Source organism: Lepidochelys kempii, chromosome 4, assembly GCF_965140265.1.
Source record: "Lepidochelys kempii isolate rLepKem1 chromosome 4, rLepKem1.hap2, whole genome shotgun sequence".
NCBI classification, from domain to species: domain Eukaryota; kingdom Metazoa; phylum Chordata; order Testudines; family Cheloniidae; genus Lepidochelys; species Lepidochelys kempii.
The window spans coordinates 103,259,003-103,282,201 of record NC_133259.1 but is presented as its reverse complement, the minus strand read 5'-3'; positions in this window follow the sequence as shown (position 1 = coordinate 103,282,201).

Genomic DNA, 23,199 nt, shown 5'->3' with positions numbered 1-23,199 from the left:
AAGAGCTTGACCCGGTACTTAGTTGGAACTACCAACTGTCTCTGAGGATGCCAGTCTTCCTGGTGTCCCCCAGAAAGAGTTTCCTTGTATAAAAGTCCTCTTTCTACAACAAACCTGGATTGATTAGAAGAGCTGAGAGGCGGTGGGTATATACATTAATTCCAGGTTAAGCAGGTCCCTTTTCCCTGGGTAAGATAACAGGGACTATTCCAGAATACTCAGGAACTTTCTAGAGCTAATTAAGGCAGGCAGGCTAATTATGACACCTGTAGACAATAGGGAAGCTGCTAGAATTAATTAAGGCTAATCAGGACACCTGGTTTAAAAAGACTGTCACTCCAGTTTGTTAGGTGTGCACGTAAAGAGCTGGGAGTGAGAGGATATGCTGCTGGAGGACTGAGGAGTACAAGCATTAACAGACATCAGGAGGAAGGTCCTCTGGTGAGGACAAAGAAGGTGTTGGGAGGAGGCCAAGAGGAAGTAGCCCAGGGAGTTGTAGCTGTTGTACAGCTGTTCCAGAAGGCACTGTAGACAGCTGCAATCCACAGGGCCCTGGGCTGGAACCCAGGGTAGAGAGTGGGCCCGGGTTCCCCCCAAACCTCTCAACTCCTGATCCAACACAGGAGCTCCCACCAGAGGTGAAGGTCTCTGAGCTGGTCCCTGACCTAAATGGTGGATCAGCAGAAACTGCAAGGATTGTTCTTACTCTTTTTCCCCATGCTGGTCAGTGATGAGGTCATCTGAGTGAATGGCAGATTTGAGCCATGAAAGTGGCCAAACTGAGGGCTGCTGTGAATCTTTGAGACAAGCAAAATATGCCAATAAATGCAGGACCCACCAAGGTAGAGGAGGAACTTTGTCACACTGTGTGCAGATGTTAGTGCTGAGAAAATGTGCATGCAGGGGTGTGTGATCAGAATTGGTAGCCAGATGGAGGCCTCAGTGAAAAGAAGGCCCAGGATGTCTAATTGTAAGTGATCACCATTATAAATTGAGATATGCATGTAAGAGAGGATTTATTAATACCCTGGTGATATCTCTATCCTGCAGGAGCAGACTGAGGCTGGGAAAGTGACAGTAAGGGTATTTTTCCTCTAAATGTATGTGCATTATTTCCATTAACATTAGTGGGAATTGTGTACACGTTGAAAGGAGAATAAATGACTTAGTCTGCAGACTACTGAAAGTGTGCAGGTGTTACCACTTTCAATTTTTTCTCATTAAACTGATCATTTGTCATTTCCCTGAGTATGTATATCGCTTTGCAGCTCTCAGAAGAGCATTTACAGCACATTGCATCCTCACAATCATTCATAGCAACTTGATTCTTGGGAAAATTGTCTGTATCACAGATATTTATATAGGGCTCACTCATGGCTTTCCCATGAGCCTCAAGCAAGGAGTCTCATGTTCTTGTGTGGCCCCTGGAGTACACTGGAAAGAGTATGGTCATGCTTATGGGCACCATCTACCTTCTGGGGTTTCCCCTGATCTGAGCGGGAAGCAGGCTGTGCCAAATATATACACTGCACAGGGTATTTCCCTTGCAAACCAGCTTAGCTACATTAGTCAACACATTGAAGGGGCTGAGCCAAAGCTCTGCCCACTCCTCACTCTTTTCTGAACTCCCCACTTTCCTGTGAGGGGATGGAGGCTGTAGCCCAGGCTGCTCTTCTCACAGCGCTGCGAGCTGATTCAGGTTGCCAGCTCATGGCAATAACGGAATGCCTTAGGCCCCTTACTCCCTTGTGTGGCCATAGAAGCCAAGCCACAATCTGGTCCTTAATAAAACATTCTTAATAACTCATATGTTCAAATTTAACAGTGAGGATAATTAACTGCTAAGTTACTTAGGGAAGCCATGGATTCTCCAGCAGTGACCTCTTTAAGTCATGAAAGGATGGCTTTCTAGAAGATATGCTCTTGCACAAACAGAAGTTATGGGCTTGATGCAGGAATTATTGGGTGAAATTCTTTTGCCTATGTTACGCAGGATCTCAGACGAGATGACCATAATGGTCCCTTCTGGCCTTAAAATCTATTAATAAAAAAAATATTTTCTTTCTAAGTTGACTGACATGGTTTCAAAGAAAGTTCTTAATTTTGTGGAGTAAAGTAACAAGTATCTCCTGTCTTTTGATGTCCTTTGTAGTCTGGGAATCTTTGATACAGAAGATATTTTAGATACGGTTATGGAAATACATAGGGAGGTTTTTGGGGGGCTCCAACAGCTTTTTGTGGTTATCTCCCTATGGATTTCCATATCTTTCTTTGAAACCATGTTAATCAACTTAGAAAGGAAACAACATTTTTTTATTAATAGATTGCAAAATTAATCTAGCTGTCCTTGAATGTCAAAATAACAATTTCTGTGCCCAAACGCTGCTCCCTTTAGTGTATATCTGGCTTCAGTGAAGTTATTCTGAATTTATACAAGTATAATTGATAACAGAATTCAAGACTTTCTTTGGAGTAGTGACCTACCTTTAAGTCATTTTTAGTACAAATCACCATAACTAATTCAAAATTTCTCCCCATGTTGCTGCACTTACCAGAAAATAACACACATGCAGACATAGATAATCAAGAATCAATAGCCTTGCTTTAGACTGTAGGTTTTCAAAATATTTACAATCAAAAGTGAAACTAGCCCTACCCAAACTAGAACTCTCTCAAATCCGGGTTTAGATCAAGATCACTCTCCCATTAAACAACATCCCTGGCATCCCTGCCACTAGGGCTAGGCAGGTATTTCCAGACCAATCTGCTAAATCTGTAATAAGGAACAGAGGGCCTCAGAGAATCTATCCCTTTTCCCACCTGGAGACTAAGCATTGCCATTACAACTCTACCTTCCCTCAAACACATAAATGTAAACCCTGACACTCCACCCTCTGCCTTTGTAAGCTAGAATAAACCTTCCCTCAAACACATAAATGTAAACCCTGACACTCCACCCTCTGCCTTTGTAAGCTAGAATAATATCATTAATATACCCTAGGCTGTTTTTACCTGTACAGATGAAATCCCAGCTGGGGACTGGCACAGGATAGGGGTATTTACGCCATACCCCATTTCATCCAGTAATGCCCCCTATATTGACAACTTGGAGTGCAGAAGTGGGATAGACACACCTACAATGGCTACACAGCACTGGAGGATCTCAGTTGCACTGCAATTCTCCAAGGTCCAGATACAAAATATTTAGGGCCAGATTCTATCAGCAATGTGGCACAAGGCAATGATACTGCACCTGAGCATGTGGCCACAGGAGGGGGCCTAAAAATAAATCCCTCTCTCATTTTCCTAAAAGTGAATGAATTAAACTGAGATAAAATTGTGGGGAAAAAATCCTTCTTTTTGAGCAACATTTTCAAATGGGCCTCAATCTCAACCTCTGCAACAGGACTGAAAATTTTGCAGTTAACACAGCTGCAAAAGAGTGAGAGATTTGCATCAGAGTAAAAAGAAGCAGACATTACAGTGATTTTGAAAAGTCTTGAATATGGTAGAATCTACACACTAAGCTTCCACATGCAGAGTTTACATTGTTTTTTTTAATTATTCTACTCATCTGGTTCTTCATGACAATGCTTACTTATTCAACAAAAAATTTCATACCATATTACAGTTCTACAAACATGGAATTACCTGCCTCTTGTAAACATGAATGGAAAATTGTACAAATAAATTAGCAGGTTTATTAAGTGACTTCTAAATACTGACATATAAACACTGAATCTCACACTACTACAGTTAGATTTATAAATCAACTCAGAAATGGGAAGTATGTTTTTATTTACCCAATACCATGTTGATTTAAGACATGCAATTGATTGCCAGATAACTCTGCTGCAATAAATGTCATCTGCAAAATCATTTACTAAACGATTCTTGAAAAATACATTCAAAAAGTAATAGCACTTCAATCCCTAGTCACTTAGCACTAATTTATAAGGCTAGCTACAGACTAGAAACTACAGACAGTCAAACTAACTTAGACTAGCTTGTTCTCATTCAAAGTCAACAAGGCCTATATCAGCTTTGCAACCATTTTGTTGTGTCTGTTTCACTAATAGGAGTGTGCTATTAAAATGTAACGAAGAAGCCTATTTATGGACAATTTTAGCTGAAAAGCATTATCCAAAAAAGCAAAGTAGGTCAATATGGAGACAAAAAATACCCAACATTTTCATATTTCAGCCTGGATACTTCTTTCTAAGACAGTTATATCCTTCCCCCATATTCTTTATTTGTATAACCAAAAGATGGCAGTACTTCATCAACAATACCTATACAGTTTAAGAATAATTTCTCCTTGCATCATCAGGTACAATTTGTGTTTACTTTAAGGAAATGTGCACTGTTTTAAAAGCTGGCCTGGAACCCCGACCTGGGATATTCTATCTACTACCCAAGATCCATAAACCTGGAAATCCTGGGCACCCCATCATCTCAGGCATTGGCACCCTGACAGCACGATTGTCTGGCTATGTAGACTCCCTCCTCAGGCCCTATGCTACCACCACTCCCAGCTACCTTCGAGACACCACTGACTTCCTGAGGAAACTACAATCCATCGGTGATCTTCCTGATAACACCATCCTGGCCATTATGGATGTAGAAGCCCTCTACACCAACATTCCACACAAAGATGGATTACAAGCCGTCAAGAACACTATCCCCGATAATGTCACAGCTAACCTGGTGGCTGAACTTTGTGACTTTGTCCTTACCCATAATTATTTTACATTTGGGGACAATGTATACCTTCAAATCAGCGGCACTGCTATGGGTACCCGCATGGCCCCACAGTATGCCAACATTTTTATGGCTGACTTAGAACAACGCTTCCTCAGCTCTCGTCCCCTAACGCCCCTACTCTATTTGCGCTATATTGATGACATCTTCATCATCTGGACCCATGGAAAAGAATTATCAAGGATCTACAACCTATCCTGAAGGATGACCCAACACTCTCACAAACCCTGGGAGACAGGCCAGTCCTTGCCTACAGACAGCCGCCCAACCTGAAGCGAATACTCACCAGCAACCACATACTACACAACAGAACCACTAACCCAGGAACCTATCCTTGCAGCAAAGCCCGTTGCCAGCTGTGCCCACATATCTATTCAGGGGACACCATCATAGGGCCTAATAACATCAGCCACACTATCAGAGGCTCGTTCACCTGCACATCTATCAATGTGATATATGCCATCATGAGCCAGCAATGTCCCTCTGCCATGTACATTGGTCAAACTGGACAGTCTCTACGTAAAAGAATAAATGGACACAAATCAGATGTCAAGAATTATAACATTCATCAACCAGTTGGAGAACACTTCAATCTCTCTGGTTACGCAATTACAGACATGAAAGTTGCGATATTACAACAGAAAAACTTCAAATCCAGACTCCAGCGAGAGACTGCTGAATTAGAATTCATTTGCAAATTGGATACAATTAACTTAGGCTTGAATAGAGACTGGGAGTGGCTAAGTCATTATGCAAGGTAACCTATTTCCCCTTGTTTTTTCCTACCCCCTCCCACCCCGCCGCCCGACGTTCTTGTTAAACCCTGGATTTGTGTTGGAAATGGCCCACCTTGATTATCATACACATTGTAAGGAGAGTGATCACTTTACATAAGCTATTACCAGCAGGAGAGTGGGGTGGGGGGAGAGAAAACCTTTTGTAGTGATAATCACCCATTTTTTCATGGTTTGTGTGTAATAAAAACATCTTCTGTATTTTCCACAGTATGCATCCGATGAAGTGAGTTGTAGCTCACAAAAGCTTATGCTCAAATAAATTGGTTAGTCTCTAAGGTGCCACAAGTACTCCTTTTCTTATTCCCTTATCTACACTATCTCTTTTTCTTTTAGCCTGTCTCCACCCAAACTAAGATTGAAAGGAATGCAAAGGAAACTTTTTAAATGTGACCTCTTTCTCTGGGATTTTTTGATAAACAGAGATAATTTGATTAATCTTCTTTGACTTTCTTCAAGAAAGATTTTGAAGAATACTAGGAGATGCATTTCTATTAAGACAATATCCTTGAGTTTATTAAAGATGTTAGTAAACATTAGTTATTTCAGATCTTCAGTGATGTAGAATCTTAATCTTTCCTCTAGTCCATAATATTGTAACTGGTACCAGAAAGAGGTCAAAAACAGAAGTGTAGATTTGGATATGGATCTGACTGTGTCACTCCATTTTCTCCTATTTCAATTTTTTGTCCGTTTCTTCAAAGAAAAGTTAAGATAAATGGACTATGTTCTTTGATTTTTCTTCTTGCGTTTTCTCAGACCTTTTTCTTCTCCTCATTCAAAAAAAGTCATCTACAGCAATTCTCTCTTGTAAACATTTGGGGTCAGAGCCTCAGCTTGTGTTAAGTCAGCATAATTCTGTGGACAATGGAGCTATGCCAGTTTACATCAGCTGAGGTTTTGGCCCTTGAGTGTTTATTTTTATTAATGCTTCTCAGTAAAATATTTTACTTTCCGTGAAATAGATCTTCCTGACCTGGCCCACATATATTTTACACACAATGTTTGTTCAGATTTTCTTTTCTTTTTTTATTCTTTTCTGATGTGTGTTTTTGAATAATGTATATATTTCTTCCAAAATATTAAGCCATATACTCAGGGCTCCTTTAAATACCTTTTTAGTGAATAGTATAGAGCCTAATGTTCAACCTTATCTCACAGCATACATTTGGGTATCATTTTGGTTGTTCTGTTATAGGTGACTTAGTCTTTTTTAAATTGCAGTATTACCGACTATTCTTCAGTACTCTTTGTGATACAGGCTAATACAGAAACTAATATATCCAGAAATATGTACCACATGGCATCTTAGACCACACAGATCTCTAACAGATTAGTGGGGAAATTTCCTTTAGGAGGGAATGACTTAGCAGTAGAGCTGGTTGGAAAAATATTTCCCCATGGCAAATTTCAACAATTTGACAAGAAATCAAAAACCATTTTAAAAAATGTTTGAAAACATTCATATGAAAACCTAAATTTTGACTCAGAAATTCTGCCATGGCGCCTCATGCGCCCCATGCTCCCCTAGAGGATGGGTTCCACCTCCCATGGTGCACCACAGTCTCCCCTTTTGATAAGCTACCATGACACTTCATGGGAGATATAGTATGACTGCAGAACCTGGTCCATAGAAGAGAATGGGGGCATGAGATAACCAAACTACAAATTCCTATCAGGCACTGCAGCAGAATTTCTGAATCAAATCGACCTGATTGCCTGATAGTTCAGCAGCTCACCAGGCAGGCTTTGCCAGTGGTAGTTCTAGGAGGTCTTTAGCTTGTTGGTCATATGTGCCTTTTGCAGTGTTGTTGAAGAAGAGCTCTTTGTAAGCTTGAAAGCTTGTCTCTCTCACAAACCAAAGTTGGTTGAATAAAATATATTATTTCACCAACTTTTCTCTATAGTAGTCTTTGGCATTTGTGTGTATCTCTTCATTTTGTTTCTTACTCCTTCCACCTATGCCACTTGTAGTACTGCTGGGGCTATAAGACGATAAGCAAGTACACATGCATCTTATGTGTTATATCAGACTGCTATTAATGTCTTCTGTGGGACTATTCCTCTGTTCAGAGATGGCTTTCCATATTTCCTTTGTTTTTTGAAGCCTTTTTTTAATACTGCTCAAAAATGTTAAATTTCTCACTGGACAAGATTTCCATTTTCTGGCCAACTCTACCTGTTTCCCCAGTAGTCATTCACTCCCATTCAACAAACTTGTGATAAGCATGAAAATACCTAGGATAAAGAAGTGAATCCTGGAGCTTTTTGCAGCAACAATCAACAAGGTATTTATTTCACATGTTTATAAATATAACTCCTAAAATGAGCATCCTCATTAGCCCTCCAAGTTGAGCCCATGCACCTTTTACTTGCAACATCTCTGATGCATAAGAACCTTTCAAATCCAAAACATATCACTAGAATACTGGACTAGATTCTGTATTAATTTGCACCTTGTGCAGTCATTTATACCTAAAATGGGTGTTCAAAGCTACCATTCTGATTTGTTTACATCTCTTTCAGAAATAGCTGAGATATAGGAAATAAAAATATACAGAAATGAGTTTCCCTCCCAGGATATTTTTAATGCAGAAAATCTGATATGATTTTGCAATCCTCATGGTGGAGGATTTCTGATCTACTCATTTATTTCCCTCTGCAATCATCAGCACTGGGAACACTTTTTAGCTGAGCAAGTTATTTCTTAAGATAATGAAATTCAGTAACTCTGAAAGCTTCTCTCCCCAGCTGGCAAGAGTGCTAATAACGTTTAGACTTTTCTAAGCATGTGGTTTGCAATCAGAATTAACTTTCTTCCTATCCTCAAGTAAACTTATCCTTTAGCTATTTTGGATAGCACTTCAAGAACACCAGCAGTTAAGGAGATTTCTTAATCAAAACACATATTTAGTCCAGTTAGTATGCCATTATAAAGAAAATTATAGAACACTATATCTACATAAATAGTCAGCAATTACAAGCTTACTACCAGGTTTGTACTCAACCTACACAAGGATAAAAAGAATATACAACCTGGTAAAATTTGTTTTTATATTCCATATTTGATTAACCCATGCAAGAGTATAATGAGGGGGAAATGTAATATCCCTAAGAAAATGACATCAGTAAATACACAGTACACGATGCCTCTTCCCATGAGCAGTATAACACAGCACCGTCCTCCCTCCAGTGTCTCTATCTGTAATGGGAAGATCTTAGAAAAATCAGAATTTCTCCAGACGGTGTGGAAAGTTTACACAGAAAACTAAAACCAGGCAAGGATTTTCAGAAACATCTAAAACTAGCTCTGGCTGAGCAAACCTTGGAGAAGATATGGGTTGGCACAATACTGGCCAGGGACATTCCCCATAATGCTTCATGAAATCCTCACTCCCTTCCACAGCCTCACCACAGACCATGGCTCTCCTCATTACTCTTAGGTATCATATGAAGGAAGAAATGCTGTTTGAAAACTCCTTTCCCTCCAATTGTCCTATGGGATGGTCAGGGATATTCAGGGGATGGCAAGCTGTCCCTCAACTGCACATAAGTAGGAACAGATGTAGGCAACTTCCCTATTCCCAGTGGAAACATGGACAAGGGGGCTCATTACTGACCTGCCCCTCCCTTATCAAATTTATCAACAGTGAAGCCAAGAATGCTGCTCTAATTGCACTGCTAACCCTCATTAAAACTACTTATGTCAGTCTGGTTCTGAAGTACATCATGCCACTAGGAAATCTGCAGCTGAGTTGGCCCCTCCCAACAACTAAGTCTACACTTAAATGCACTATAGCATATATAGAGGAAAGTGATCAGGAACAATCAGCATGGATTCACCAAGGGCAAGTCATGCCTGACTAATCTAATTGCCTTCTATGATGAGATAACGGCTCTGTGGATGAGGGGAAAGCAGTAGACGTGTTATTCCTTGACTTTAGGAAAGCTTTTGATACGGTCTCCCACAGTATTCTTGCCAGCAAGTTAAAGAAGTAAGGGCTGGATGAATGGACTATAAGGTGGATAGAAAACTGGCTAGATCGTCGAGCTCAATGGGTAGTGATCAATGGCTACATGTCTAGTTGGCAGCCGGTATCAAGTGGAGTGCCCCAAGGGTCAGTCCTGGAGCTGGTTTTGTTCAATGTCTTCATTAATGATCTGGAGGATGGCATGGACCGCACCTTCATCAAATTTGCAGATGACACTAAGCTGGGAGGAGTGGTAGATCCACTGGAGGGTAGGGATAGGATACAGAGTGACCTAGACAAATTAGAGGATTGGGCCAAAAGAAATCTGATGAGGTTCAACAAGGGCAAGTGCAGAGTCCTGCACTTAGGGCGGAAGAATCCCATGCACTGCTACGGACTAGGGACCGAATGGCTAGGCAACAGTTCTGCAGAAAAGGACCTAGGGGTTACAGTGGACGAAAAGCTGGATATGAGTCAACAGTGTGCCCTTGTTGCCAAGAAGGGTAACGGCATATGGGCTGTATAAATAGGGGTATTGCCAACAGATCGAGAGACGTGATTGTTCCCCTCTATTTGACATTGGTGAGGCCTCATCTGGAGTACTGTGTCCAGTAGTGTGGGGCCCAAAACAAGAAGGATGTGGAAAAACTGGAAAGCGTCCAGCGGAGGGCAACAAAAATGATTAGGGGACTGGAACACATGACTTATGAGGAAAAACTGAGGAAACTGGGATTGTTTAGTCTGCAGAAGAGAAAAATGAGGGGGGATTTGATAGCTGTTTTCAGCTACCTGAAAGGGGGTTCCAAAGAGGATAGATCTAGACTGTTCACAGTGGTAGTAGATGACAGAACAAGGAGTAATGGTCTCAAGTTGGAGTGGGGCAGGTTTAGGTTGGATATTAGGAAAAACTTTTTCACTAGGAGGGTGGTGAAGCACTGGAATGTGTTACCTAGGGAGGTGGTGGAATCTCCTTCCTTTGAGGTTTTTAAGGTTAGACTTAACAAAGTCCTGGCTGGGATGATTTAGTTGGGAATTAGTCCTGCTTTGAGCAGGGGGTTGGACTAGATGACCTCCTGAGGTCCCTTCCAACACTGATGTTCTATGAAGTGCAGACACTAGCTACACCAACAGGAGGGCTTCTCCCATCAGTGGACCTAAACCACCTCCCTGAAGTGTAGTAGCTAGGCTCACAGAAGGATTCTTCCACTGACCTAGTGCTGTGAACACCAGGGATAGTCAATATAGTTACGTCTCTCCTGGATGTGAATTTTTTTCAGACCCCTGAGAAATGTAACTATAGCAAAGTAAGTTCCTAATGTAGACCAGGCCTGAGTGCGTTGCCTTTTATCATTACTTTTTTTTTTTTGCCATTGTTTTTCAGCTAGTGTTCACTCCGTATTGCAATCTCTAAGCCTTGTTTACTTTAATTTGTCAAGCATGATTTCATCAGTTGATCTATCAAATTAATTATGTTTTAAGTCTTCTGCATTCTCTAAATCCATTAATCTTGTAAAATTTAAGAGGGGGCAAATTTGCCCAGTATGATTAGATCTCTATAAAACTGATCCTAATTGTTGATTATATCTCTGTCTAAACTGAACATGTTTGGGGATTTTATCATTGTTGTACAAGGGCTTGAGGTGAGATGAAACAAATGATAATTCCACGATCACTTTATTTTTTTAATCAATGGTACATATTTGCTTTATTTCAATCATCTGTACCTTCCCAATTTTCTTGAATTGTTCATAACAAGTGTTAAATGATTATGTTTGTTAGCTAATACCCTTGAAACACATCATTCAGAGTTGCTGAACTGAATACATTCCATTTCTCACTCTCCTAACAATTATTTTTCAATAGTTCATGCCATTTTTCCTTATGTCTTGTTGAAGATAATTTTTAAATGTAGCATTTCAATGTTTTCCTTTTTATAATCAATATTTTCATTTCCTTTTATTAATACTTAAGCATCTTTTTTCTTTCATGTTTTAATGACTGCACATAAGAAGCTATTTGCAGTGCCCCAGTTTTGCTAACCCTACAAAAACAAGAAACTATGGTATATATTTTGAGTGTCATCTGCTACTACTGACACATTGTCTATTCACCATTTACATATATACAGATATCAGTTTTACAGAGCCTCCCCTGTAACATATTACATTTTCCACAGATACATTTCTAAGCCCTCTTCCATTAAAGTTCCCTTGTGGGCTTTCATGAGCTGTAGGTGCTTGCTTGGGTCTTTCCTCTTTGACCATTTCCAGTACAAATTATTTTCCTATTGCAATTCTTCAGCAATTGCCCCTGCATGAGCACTGTCAATTCTGGTAGAAGTAGATCAAGAGAATATTTCAGTTAGTTAGTTTCCTTCATTTCTGGGTGATTATGCAATTCACTACAATTGATGAGATCCTCTTTGAGGATGCATATTTGGGTTATTATTCTTATTTTTTACTCATTTGATAGCAAAGTATGTTTATGCCCTAAAACTCCTCAAGTGTCTAGGGAATTTCTTTCATGCTATTGGTCCAGAAATGTCTTTTATTTACAGGCATTTCTAGGGTGCTCGTCACCATAGTATTTGAGTGATTTAAAGCAGTAAGCCTATTTCACCAACATAGGAACTGAATACAGAGGGGTTAATAGTCTTGCCCAAAGTTCCACATGAAGTCTGTGGAATGGCCAGAAAAGAATGCAAATCTTCTGACTCGCAGTAACCTTCCCTAACCACTAGACAATCCTACCTTACTCATTATCCTCCTGGCCGAGGGAATTTCCCATCCACTGCAGTTTCTCCTTTGTTTTAATGTCTTGAATCCTTACTCCCAAAGTTTACCCCTGTCAGTCTTACCCTTTAATCTCTTGGGTTTTGTAAATTGGTTTTGTAGGATGGTTTCCTAAGTGCTTTTGATGTTTACTATCACCCCAACATCTCTTCTTCCCTTTCTCTTTTTCCTACTGTTTACACATCAGTGTTGATACTCCAGATGTGAGTGTAATTCCTCCTACAGTATAATGCTACGGTTATAATCTATACTTTGAATCTAACAATCAGTTCATCAGGGAGGATAAATGGATATGTATCAAATGTAGATGTTTAATTTATTTTTGCAAGTTTTATAGCCCCTTTTTTTTTTTTGCTACCACTACCTGTGAGAAGTTTAAAAATCCTGTTGAAAAATCAGGAAAGAATTAGATTAAATATATATTTAATCTAATTATATATATTTTAAAAAATTAAGGGCTCAAATTACAGGGGTGAAGAAATAAACTTTACCACCATGCAGTTTAAGAAACTAGCTGCTAATTAAAATCCCAATCCAGCATATGCTTAATTTTAAGAAAATGTTTATTTCAAATGAAATCAAAGGGATTACTTGTGCTTAAAGTTAAGCACATATTATGTGCTTTGCTGGAACAGGGCCTTACAGCACCAAAAACAAAAAAAGACTTTAAATTCCCAAACTTCTAGTTTGCCATGAGGTCCTTTTCTTTGGTGACTAATCTCTATTTGAAGGGGATTTTTCAAGGTTATCCATTATCATCCATCCAAAATAATTTAAATCGTCCTTTCCATTCAACTATAATTCCACCCCCAATTTGTTTTCCAAATAACTCATCCCTCCCCACTATTTAAAATAGATATTAAAACCACGTTCTTTGATTATTCAAAAACAGACAAAAGTGTGTACAATAAAATGTCTGCCCAACAGCTAAACTACATTTCCCCAAAATCCATGGCCTAAGGCCAAAGTTCACATCACCACCCTTAATGTAAGAAACACCAAGTTCTAACCAAGCCCCATTATAGGAAACATGTACAAAAATAGTATTTCCTGTATCATTGCTCATTCTGTTCAGTAAGCACCTATAATTTGCAAGCAAGATAAAACATCTTCAATTACACATAATTTACTGCATTACACATAAACCCTCTCTGGGTTGCATACACATAACAAGTCAAATTCTCTGCTATTTTAAGTCTATTGAAATAAATGAAATAACACTAGCAGAGATGTGGGCATAAAAGTTATAATCAGGTTCTTAATTGCTTCTAAATCTCTAGTAAATAAATCCATTGCTAACCTTTAAAGTTTCTTTTAAAGGCAGAGCCTTTAAAATATCCCTCTAATCCAATAAACTACCAGCCATAAATAAAATGTACATGTTTCAAGATTATTTTAGGATTATTTATCAAGCCAAACTAAGATAAAACAAAATGTTCAGGACATCCAAAAACATATAAAAATTACACATATTCAATCACACACATTCTAGTAGTTGCTTGTGTTATCTTTCACATGCATTTGTTTTCGTAAAGTCTTCAGATCAACACCTAGACAGACATTACAGTAATTTGTGAACTATAAATGTCTACTCTAAAATCTAATTGACTTCAAGAAGAGTTTTTTCATTAACTTCAGTTGCCTATGTACCAGACCCTAGATGTGCAATACAGACTGACTTTATCTTTATGCCTTGTGCAGAATAGAGAACATTGTTGGTGCTAAACAAATAACAACACACAGTGATCACACTTTAAAAAATGTTTTGTTTGGAAGGATTTTTCTGGTTCGAGAGACATTTAAAAAAGAAATACCACTGAAACCTTTAATCTGTCTCAAAGGAGAATGTCACCTATCAGCCTCAAGTGCTGATATTTATGACATTATTGTGATTTTTTCCCCCTAGTATTTAACCATTTCCTGTTTTCAGTGTACATTCCTGATGAATTATTTAATAATGAACTGTCAATCAGGTAAACAAATTTAGGGTTAGAAACAATCAGGGATTGTTGTGGAGAGATAAAATGCATCACCGCACACTATTATGAAACAATCCTTGCTATTTTTTTAATCTGTATCCATGTTTTCTTCATTTCAATTATACTTTATTTCAATAGTTTCCACAATTAAATAGATTAATGACTTTGACATTATAGTTAAAATGAAAAAAAATATTTGTTTTTAATATGTTTGTAACTACATTTTGGAGATGATATATCATTAAGCAAGCTGTATTTTGGATAACCACATGCTAATTCCAAGATGTGTATTGGTGATACAGTATACCGTGAAGTAATGGGTTTTTTAACTGATTGTCAGTAAAAATCTTCATGAAGCATTAGAGTCAGGAAAAAATCATTGGCAGGTGCGTTAAAAAAGCTAGAGGTCTGATTCTCCTCTCACAGTGTGTAAATTAGGAATATCTTCAATGGAATTATACAAGTAAAACATTGGCAGAGTTGAGGAGAATGAGCTTTGAGCAGTCTAAGGTCATATACATATGCATTTTCATAATATTTCTAAAATTTGCTATGTACATAAAGAGTGTTCCAGAGCAAGATGTTTAACTGCAAAACCTGTCCAGTCTGAAAGCCACAGATGGATGTATAGAAAACTTCACTGAGTACTTCATTGGCCACCTGCCATTCTCTAAATGATAGTCAGTAATGATTTTGTGGAAGTTCAGTTAACTAGTTTGTATTAAATATAGTGCACTTAGGTTTCCAAGACATCCAACTAATTTCCTAATGGCGGATTAAAAATACATAACAATAGATATAAAAATACTTGTGAAGTTCCAGTAATCATTGCTGGATACCCAAAGAAGATTGAAAGTTTTAAACATTTAGGCCAGATTTTCAAAAGTGCAAAGCGTTCGATAGTTGCAATATTCAGAGTGCTTTTGAAAATCTGCTCTCAGTTGTGGCTGCTGACTGAACACTTTTGAAAATCTAGTGCATATGGTCAGCTCCTCAGCTGATCTCAGTCATCAGTGAACCATTGACTTACACCAGGTGAGGATCTGGCACTTAAAGCAAAACTGGAGGAGGAGGAGGAGGAGAAGAAAGCAAAGCTGGTAATGCAGATATAGGAGATAAATCAGCAGTCCTTTAAAGTCTGCAGTGTAGCATCCTTCAATTGGAAAAAAAATGAATTACAATATTGAACATTTCTCTCACTTTTTAAATAAGTGGCACATCAGTGTTTAAGTAATTGTAAAAAAGAGGGGGAGTTAAAAAGCTATATTTTTTATTTACTTATTTTACTGATGATCACATAAGATGATTCAAATGTTGTGCAAAAATGTTGTCATGAATTGCAATGCATTTCTTGCTTCTTTTGGCGTAAGCATAAATACAGGATAAAAGTGTCATCATGAACTCTGCGAGTGTGTGAAAGCGTATTTGTGAGAGAGACACTGTCCTCTCCTGGATGGACTCCAAAGTGCTCAATGGTTTTGCAAGAGGAACTCAGCTCTTTCCTCTCTGCCAACCTGAAGTTCTGAACATGCATGTCTTGATGACTTTGGTAATAAATTAACTGTCTAAACAGAAGGGAACAAAACTAAATTAACAGTAATGTGTGCAAATGGCTGGGATCCAGCTGTATGGCTCTTCATAAAGTTTGTGAGGGCACAGGTGAATGTGTCTGTATGGAGTGAGCACAGGACAGAACAGTTTTGCACATACAGCTGGATCCCACCCATGTGCACACTGGTCCTGGTTCTCAGCAGACAAGGGAAATCCAGGATGCAATATGTTCACACATTCTGAAAGATCTGGGAGCCAGATGGCATGGTGACTATGGTGATAGACACTAGCTCACCTTATCCTGCTACAGGAAAGATGCACACGGAGTTCTGTGCCCATATTATCTTTTTGCGGGTTTTGATCCCCTGCAGCTGATGTTTATGTACCTATTGAATACAGACAAATGTGAGGGCACTGAGATGTAACCTCCCCCCCATATTCTTCATAGAAATTATATGAAAATGATCTATGATATTATATGAATACGGCATAACTAAGATATACTTTATGCAAGATGGCTCATGTAAGATATCATTGGAAAGGTTATGATTTACTGAATGTGATTATCCAAATTTTATGCATGTATTGTTTATGTATCTAAAGTTAGGAATATTGACTATGTAACAATTACAACTGAGTGTGTACTTAGGGGAAACGCCCACCAGACAGCAGGCAATCCTCCTGAATGACTCATTAAAAAGAAACAATAAGACTGTCAAGATACTAATCTCTCTCCTCCCTGAGAGGCATCCTGGGACACAGCTGTGACACTACCAGGTCAGGTGATAAGATGACCTGATACAAAATACCACTTTGGACACTTCTGGTACTTTTCTTCTATAGGGAGATGGAGATCAAACAAAGCATTCCCACCTTAAATAAATCTTTTTTAAGGGCTGGGGAGAGAGTTGATCAGGACTCTTCTCAATTGCCTACTCAAGAAGAAGGACTGGTGATAAAACCTGAATGGACAAAGGAACTAACCTGAAGAGAAAGACAGGGGTGAGTCCAGGGGTCCAGTCTGTGAGTAAAATAACTGGAACTCTAAGGTACTGAGACTCTGCAACTTACCTAAAATAACATTTAGGTAAGAAATTACTTCTTGAAACCAGTCTTCTTAAGATCTTAAGATTTGTATGTGTGCTTTGTTTTATTTGCTCAGTAATCTACTTCATTCTGTTGGCTATCCCTTATAATCACTTAAAATCTGCCTTTTATAGTTAATACATTTGTTTTGTTTATTATTAAATCCAGTTCGTGCAATTTCTAACTGAGGGAGGAGGGCAAGAAATTGTGCGTATCTCTCTTCACATTGAGGGAGAGGATCAATTTTTATGAGCTTGTGCTGTGCAGATTTTTCTATACAGCGCAAGACAGTATTATTTTGGGTTTATTCCCCAAAAGGGGTGTGCACATGAGTGATGGGTAAATCTTCTCACACAGAGCTGGCTTCAGTCTGTATCTGCAGCTGGGTGTGGCCCTACTTCTGAGTGTGTGCTGCAAGAAGCCTAATTTAGCAAAACAGGGAGAGGGAATCCAACCTAGTGCAGCAGGAGGGGCTCAGTGAAACCCCAGTACATCAGGTGGCATTCCAGAGGTGGGGGGGTCTAACCCGTCACAGGTGCCTCCTCAAGACTGACACCTTTGGGGGTGGGTTTGTGCTGTGCAGGGTGTCTACACAGTTCTACTGCCATCATAGTGGAATATTTCTGTTTTATGGTAAAATCAGTGTTAACAGTGCCTTGTCCGGAGCACTCAATTTTAATGACTAGAAAAACAGTTCTGCAAAGGGTTGGGAGAGGCTTTGGAACTTCTTTCTTTACACTGATCCCTTATAGCAGTGATTACAGCACTTATTACCTATTTTTCATGACTACACCCAAGTTCTGAAGGTTTGCTGGGAGCAGGAGGGCAGGGGTCTGATTAAGCTCACTGCCTGATGTCTTTACTGTTAATTTAGTTTTGTTCCCTTCTGTATGGACAGTTAATTTATAACCAAAGCCATAAAGACATGCATATAAACTTTTCCTGTCTTTTTTTATTTTGCTGTTGGTGAAAGGAGCAGTTAGTTTGGAGTGCAGTTCACGGTCCTTAGCTCTCTAGTCTTTTCTTTGAAATTAAATGTTTAGGGCTTGGGGGGGGGGGGAGGGGAAATTGGCATGGGAGAGACAGAGAATTCTTTCCAGTGTTATGGTAAGAGACACTTACAAAATCAAATTCCTGTGCTATGAATCAAGAGAACCTATGCTACACCTTGAGAAATTATCTTGTTGATCATAGTCAGCAAGGAGAGTGTACACACAGAAGTAAATTGAATGGTAACATTTATTGAAAGTGACCCATGTAACAAAACAGTAAACCTTTTTTAAAAAATAAAACGCAAAAGAAAACACAATAGTTCTGACTCCTCGAGTAATGTGTACATTTTATTGTTTCTAAACTCATCTCCTTGCCCTTGCCCACCACCTGGGGAATGTCTTTGGAAAATTGCCCAGCAAGACAAACAGGGGTTTCTCCTCTGTGGGATTTGGGGATGTCAAGGTTCCTCCCCCACTCTGAACTCTAGGGTACAGATGTGGGGACCTGCATGAAAACCTCCTAAGCTTACTTTTACCAGCTTAGGTTAAAACTTCCCCAAGGTAAAAATTAATTTTATCCTTTGTCCTTGGAATATCCACTGCCACCACCAAACTCTAACTGGGTTTACTGGAAAACGCAGTTTGGACACGTCTTTCCCCACAAAATCCTCCCAACCCTTGCACCCCACTTTCTGGGAAAGGTTTGGTAACAATCCTCACCAATTTGCATAGGTGACCACAGACCCAAACCCTTGGATCTGAGAACAATGAAAAAGCATTCAGTTTTCTTACAAGAAGACTTTTAATAGAAATAGAAGTAAATAGAGGTAAAGGAATCACCTCTGTAAAATCAGGATGGTAAATACCTTACAGGGTAATTAGATTCAATACACAGAGAATCCCTCTAGGCAAAACCTTAAGTTACAAAAAAGACACACAGACAGAAATAGTTATTCTATTCAGCACAATTCTTTTCTCAGCCATTTAAAGAAATCATAATCTAACACATACCTAGCTAGATTACTTACTAAAGTTCTAAGACTCCATTCCTGGTCTATCCCCAGCAAAAACAGCATACCAACAAAAAGAAAAGGAGTACTTGTGGCACCTTAGAGACTAACCAATTTATTAGAGCATAAGCTTTCGTGAGCTACAGCTCACTTCATCAGATGCATATCGTGGAAACTGCAGCAGACTTTATATATACACAGAGAATATGAACCAATACCTCCTCCCACCCCACTGTCCTGCTGGTAATAGCTTATCTAAAGTGATCATCAGGTGGGCCATTTCCAGCACAAATTCACTCTCCTGCTGGTGATAGCCCATCCAAAGTGACAACTCTTTACACAATGTGCATGACAATCAAGTTGGGCTATTTCCTGCACAAATCCTGCACAAAACCTGGATCAGGTTTTCTGGATTTGTGCAGGAAATAGCCCAACTTGATTGTCATGCACATTGTGTAAAGAGTTGTCACTTTGGATGGGCTATCACCAGCAGGAGAGTGAATTTGTGTGGGGGGGTGGAGGGTGAGAAAACCTGGATTTGTGCTGGAAATGGCCCACCTGATGATCACTTTAGATAAGCTATTACCAGCAGGACAGTGGAGTGGGAGGAGGTATTGGTTCATATTTTCTGTGTATATATAAAGTCTGCTGCAGTTTCCACGATATGCATCTGATGAAGTGAGCTGTAGCTCACGAAAGCTTATGCTCTAATAAATTGGTTAGTCTCTAAGGTGCCACAAGTACTCCTTTTCTTTTTGCGAATACAGACTAACACGGCTGTTACTCTGAAGCATACCAACAGACACACAGACCCTTTGTTTTTCTCCCTCCTCCCAGCTTTTGAAAGTATCTTGTCTCCTCATTGGTCATTTTGGTTAGGTGCCAGCGAGGTTACCTTTATCTTCTTAACCCTTTACAGGTGAGAGGATTTTTCCTCTGGCCAGGAGGGATTTTAAAGGGGTTTACCCTTCCCTTTATATTTATGACAGGGGACCAGACACCTACTGGGCTTGGTGGATAGCCATGGGCTCATCTTCCCCTACCTGCATGCTATGGCAGTTTCCTCTGCAAGGGGTTTCAGATGCTAGCAGCTAGTGTGTTAGGATATAGCTATTCAGGCCTGTCTGTAAAGGCCTATACTTTAAGAACGTAGGTATATGTTTATCATTTAGCTAGTTATAGAGGTATAAAAGAAAGAATCAGCATCACTGTCTGCCTGTGTAAGGACCTTCTCTCACTGTGACAGTCTGAGGGCCTGTTCTTAAGCTAAGGCCTTTGGCTAAGCAGCAGAGGCAGCCATAAAGTGGGAAGCATATGGTCACATCCTCACATTCCAAATTAGTCATATTGAAATAAGGCAATCTGGGGCTGTTAGAAAGGTGATCAATCTATCACCTCCAGATAAAGGGAAGAGCCTAGAAGATGTAAAAGGAAATTTAGTTTGATAGGTTTCTGTTTGGTGAGAACTCCCTTATCAATAGACACAGCTGGGAAACCCTTATGTCTTTAGAGATGCAGTTGTGAAATCCTCATTTCTGTGTTGTTTTGTCATTATAGTTCCCACTTTGCTATTGTTTATTTGCATAGTCTCTGTCTGGTTCTGTGATTGTTTCTGTCTGCTGTATAATTAATTTTGTTGGGTGTAAACCAATTAAGGTGGTGGGATATAATTGGTTAGATAATCATGTTACAGTATGTTAGGATTGATTAGTTAAATTTCAGTAAAATGATTGCAGAACTCAAGATTTACTATATAGTCTGCAGTCAATCAGGAAGTGGGGGGGAATCAGAATCATGTTTTGCTAAGGGTGGGGAAATGGCAACAGGGAATGGGAACATGGACATAGGCAAGGCTCTGTGGTGTCAGAGCTGGGAAAGGAGACACTGAGGAAGGAAATTGGAATCATTGCTTGCTGAAAGTTCACTCCAATAAACATTGAATTGTTTGCACCTTTGGACTTTGGGTATTGCTGCTCTCTGTTCACACGAGAAGGACCAGGGAAGTGGAGAGGGTGAAGGAATAAGCCCTCTAACATGGTGTTCTGCCGGTTCTCCAGCAGGCTCCTTCCTGTCACTGGGTGGGGTTGGATTCTTTGAGCAACAGCACCCTGGGAAGCAGCTGGAGGAGGGGAAGAGGAGGAGAAGCAAAAGGAAGTGGTGAATTTCTGAGAGAGGGGCTGCAGCCATGATGGCAGGTGGGCCCTGAATGTGTTCTGCCACCAGTTGAATACATGATTGCATCAATGCATGATCCTATTCCCTTTAGGCACACTCCCATTCCCTCTGGACATAGTCCCAGTACCTGAGGCATGTCTCTTGCTCCAGGAACCAGTTCATCAGTGCCTTCTCTTTGGGGGCACAGCATTGTTTGTGCAGCTACCAGAGCAGCTACATCACCCACCCCCACTTCTCCCTGGTCCTGAAGAGTGCCTCAGAGCAGAGAGAGTCCAAACACCAAGGACTGGGAATGGTTAAAAATATTTCCAACATTCACAGGGAGAAAGAACTGCTCTGCTGTTCTTTGGACAGTCAATCAAAGGGTTAACTCTCCCTTCTTGGACCCAAGTATTCCTGCACATAAACCACATGTCCATCCCACCGCCTGTGGCTTCCCTTCATAGGGGTGGGAAAACAGGGGGCAGGGAAGGGTGTTTTTAGGGAACTGTGAATTACTCTGTTTTCTACAACTGCCCTACTGCAGCTGTCCCCTTTCCAATCCCACCTCAACCCTCCCTTTCTCCCAGTCCATGCCACCCTGGACTAGCACTCGCAGTGTTCTGGCCAAGAAATGCAAAGATCGGGGGCGGGGAGGGGAATAATGACAGCTTGTTAATAATCTTTGTTATAACTTCCACTAAATGCATAACAGTGGTTCATGGGATTTCAATAAAATCATGCATTTATAGCTGTCTGGCTCTGGCACCGTTTGGGGGTGGAGAAGAGCAGGGACTGTGCTTTGGGCATATAGCACCAGACCAAGAGGAGATATTGGTCGGGAGGGTTGGGGTGCATCATCAAATTTATAAGCCTTGGATTCTGGTTCCAGCTGTGGCTTGCAGTCCTCTTAGGGGTAGCTCAATCAGCTCCCTCTGGCCAAAGGGGCAGAATCTATGTTCTTCTTCTTTCAGGTTCCCCAGGGCTTCCTCCTTGCTTTCCCCATCATGGGTACCCCATCATACAATGAGGCTGGCAGGCTTGAGGAGGGGGTCATGAACCACTGCAGGCTCTGTACTGGTTATTCTAGAAAGCACCCAGTCCAACCTATTGCATCATGGGCATATATGAAGTCTCTCATGGAGTGTCTGTGCAAATTCTTCACTTTTCAGTACAGGACCCTGAGGTGCTTCCTGTGTTCCTGGCAGCATGCTGCAGTCCAGTGAATGCCCGCCTTCTTCAGCCACCATGAAATCTCCCAGTACAAGTGAAGGTACCTGCTGCTCTGAGTGAAACTGTGGAGGATGGTGTCCTCTGACCACACAATTATGAGGAGCCCTGTGGACCAGGCAGCTGCTTGGTGGACCAGGCAGTTGCTCTAGGAACATGATCCATGTTACTCTGTACTGACCAGAGTGTAGCAAAAACTGTTCTGAAGTGGTCACTGCAACTCACTTCTACTTCTGGCAATGGAGGGCCCAGGACATTGGGTAAGGGTCACATAGAAAATGGGGTCACTATATGGAGGACTATTGAAACACGAGACCTGGTACATTCCCCTAACTCCTGTTCACCCCATATGTCATTTAACTAATATTACATGCTGTGTACAAGTCTAAACACAGTAAACCACAAAAATATAAATGTATTATACAGTAAATGCATTACCACCACCTATGTGATTTTGGCAGAACTCTTAGTAGGAAACGGTACTGAGATGTATTACATCTTAGCATACTTCCCTTGACATCTCATCTAGATTGTCTCCAAATCTCAGACATTTGAACACCGGGACAAAGAAGACACAAACTCATGGTGTTTTCCTTACAATTCTTAGGCCTCCTCACCCTCTTCTTTCTCTGTTCTCTCTTGGTTTAATTTGAAGTATTACCTCCATGTTGATAAGGGCATTTTAAAGAACAAATCCACCTTTTCTATTTCAGAAGGCTTTGAGCTACATTACACTGGAAAAATGAAATTGTCAGCCTCAAGAATGAGATGTGTGTGTGCAGGAGACAAAGCTCCCTTGGCCATAGAAAAGTTGAACTTTCCCTGGGCATTTTTTAGCTTATACAGTGAACACAGTTATTATTTACACTATGAAAGATA